Raw genomic sequence first — 3170 nt, forward strand, 5'->3', positions numbered from 1 at the left:
GAAAAAAATATATATATAATCATGAAAAACATGTAACAAAATAAAATGGACTAAGAAATGAGGGCCTTGGAGAGGGAGGAGAAAGTGTGTGGAGTAGTCTTATTCTGGAAGATTTAACCATCTGTGATCTGGTGTAGACCCTCTCAGACTGTTTAGATGCTCAAGGTGTCATGTTAAAACCAAAATGCCAGGCTGACTCTTAACATAAGGAACAAAACTCATTTCTTGACAGAGGGCATGGAAAAAATAAGAGGGGGAGCAATATTCTGGAACAGTAAGGCATAACTCTTTAAAATACAGTGATCAACCATAGGATAATCTTTATTGGGCTAAAACTTGGAAAGAAATGTTATCATATTTCATCCCTAATTACACAGATGGAACAGTTATAATCACCATATACTCAGAAAGGATATAGTGAGCAAATGCCATGGCTAAAGGCCAAGTTAACAAATTGTGCTCTGCGGTCATTTATTTGTAAATGTTAATTCTGGGGTTAAGCTTCTGTCTTGATTATAACCTTGACTGAATAAAAGTATATGTATATTTCAAATATATTGGTTTGATATCAAGTAATTAGGCTAAGGAAATATTTTATGTGCTCATAATTATAAAAAAGTAATTTGAAGATTAGCAAACAATAGATGTTCTTATAAATGTTAGTTGATAGCAGAGTGTTATCCATAGCATAATTTTAAAAGTTCTTAATTTTTCCTCTATTGCCATTATTTGGAATTCTGCCTTAAGGTTTATATATCTATAGGCTCATAGTATACATTACTTAGATTTGCATCAATTTGTGATTCCTAGAAATGGTAATTTTTCAATATAGACTGATTGACCTGAAGATAAGTAAGTAAATGAAATATGTCCGTCAGAAAGATGTGAAAGTAGGTACTGGAAATAAAATGGAAGAGAAGTTACTAACACCTAATGGTAGTTCTTAAAGAATAATTTTTAACAAGATTGTATAACCACAAGTCTCATACAGCTGAAAATGAACATGGGTCAAAAATTTCATTTAAAGGGCACCCAGCTGGCGAGTCAGTAGAGCATTAGACTCTTGATCTTGGGATTGTGAGTTTGAGCCCCATGTTGGGTGTAGAGATTACTTAAGATCTTTTTTTAAATATGTATTTATTTATTTGAGAGAGAGAGTGAGAGAGCAGGAGTAGGAGGGAAGAGGGAGAGGGACAGAGAATCTCAAACAGATGCCATGCTCAGTATGGAGCCTGACCTGGGGCTCAATCTCACAACCCTGAGATCACCACCTGAGCTGAAACCAAGAGTCAGATACTTAGCCACCTATGCCATTCAGGAGACCCCAAAATAAACTCTTAAAAAAAGTTTTTTCATTTAACTCTTTACTTAATGTGGGAATCAGGAAGATGTTGTGACCAATTCAAAGAAGTAATCACAGTACCAGACTAAATAGACAGTTAGGAATACTTAAGTATATCTGCTTAACAGACACAAAACTGGCAAAACTGGTCAATATCCATTATTATTATTAATCAACAGAATCTCCTACACACATAATTTGCATATTTATGGACAAGAATTATTTGCATTATTGTCAATATCCTGCAGCTTATGGAAGTGTAAAACAGCTCAAAGATATGAAAGGCACAAAGACCCCATAGACTCAAATAACCTGACCGATGTCTAACTTTCCATTAGGACACCCAGCAATCTTTTCCTCCTTTTATTTTTTTAGAGAGAGGGAGAGAGAGCACCTGGGGGGCAAGGAGGCAGCATGGAGCCCGTTGCAGGGCTTGATTTCACAACCCTGAGACTATGATCTGAGCTGAAATCAAGAGTTAGACATCTAGCGGACTGAGCCACCGAGGCACCACTTTTTGCTCCTTTTAACAGTCTTTCTCAATATTTTCCCTACATAGTTGACTTGTGTTAAGTGCTGTTTATGGGCCAGACACAGCCTAGGTGCCTTAAATGCATTAACTTATTTAATTCTCATAAGAACCTTATGAGGCAGGATTATTATTTCCATTTCATAGGGGAGGAATCTGAGGCATAAGAAAAGGTAAATCTGTCACCCAAGGTCACAGAGATAGGAAGTGGAGCCAAGATCTGAGTCCAGGTTTCTCATCAGCTATGAAGCCACAGATGTATGTGAAGGGAAACAAAACAAAACAAAACAAAACTGATGGACCTGACCAACTATATTATATTAGATATAGAAGAGGAAAAGGGAAGGATGACTCCAAAGTGTTTCCTCTAGCTGTGAGAGCGGGGAATACTGTTCAGATAAAGAGACTAAGAAGGGCAGTAGTTTGATTTGGTTTTTAGCTGGTGGACTTCAAAGTAATGGTAAGACGTCAGGATAGAAACGTCCTACTGGGCAGGAGCTCAGAACTGGAGATATCAGATGAGTGATTTTTTTTTTTTTTTACAGATCAGGTTTAAATTGTAATATTGAAAACACTAGTGTGTGTTTGTCAGAGCTAAAGGACAGAAGCCCAGAGGGAAAAGAGAACATGATGCAGCAGGAACTGAGGTCCTGCGCAGGCTGCAGAGAGGCGGTCTCAGGGAGTAAAACTAAAGCAGGGTGAACAGACTGGAGTTCCGAAGGTCCAGGCAACAGGGTACACTCTTTTGGGTTTAAGGAGATGGAGTCACAAATGCAAATAGCTAGGGCTGAGGCTGAAAAGTAGAGGCCATAATCGTGGAGGGGTGTTATCCAATGCACAGTAAAGGCTGTCAAGCAAGCAAGGATCGCGATCAGATGGATAATTTAGAAAGAACCTGTCTGGCTACCGCATGAATAGTCCTGGCAGGTGTCACTGGGATCCAGACAGAGGCAGGAACGGCTTGGACCAGGGCAGGTCTTGGCAACTAGACCCAGGTCTAATATTTGAAAGGTCGCGGGTAAGAGTACCAAAGAAAGCTCACATATCATGTGACAAATACTTAAAAGTTGTAAATTAAGCTAATAAACTGTCAAATACCATATTCTCTATCCTCCTACCTCGATAAATACATTTTCAGAAGGATCTGGAAGGAAGGCGGAGAGCCGGGGCGGAGTCCACCGGATTTCGGCGGGGTTTTTCTGGAACCCACAGGCAGAAGAGCGCGGCGGCGGCCCAGATGCAGAGGACCACAGCGACACCTGGCTCCGCTCCGAGCTGCGTCCCCTGGCCACCCGGCCC

General features: G+C 40.0%; 1 long non-coding RNA gene across 1 annotated transcript in view; it reads right to left on the reverse strand.

Annotated features, from left to right (window-relative positions):
* LOC132014176 (uncharacterized) overlaps positions 1–3071 on the reverse strand; it is a 24297-nt gene extending 21226 nt beyond the window's left edge. Inside the window, exon 1 of the long non-coding RNA XR_009403231.1 lies at positions 2990–3071. This is a non-coding gene — a long non-coding RNA (uncharacterized LOC132014176). The remainder of the gene's footprint in view (positions 1–2989) is intronic.
* Positions 3072–3170: the final 99 nt, after the last annotated feature.

Source organism: Mustela nigripes, chromosome 3, assembly GCF_022355385.1.
Source record: "Mustela nigripes isolate SB6536 chromosome 3, MUSNIG.SB6536, whole genome shotgun sequence".
NCBI classification, from domain to species: domain Eukaryota; kingdom Metazoa; phylum Chordata; class Mammalia; order Carnivora; family Mustelidae; genus Mustela; species Mustela nigripes.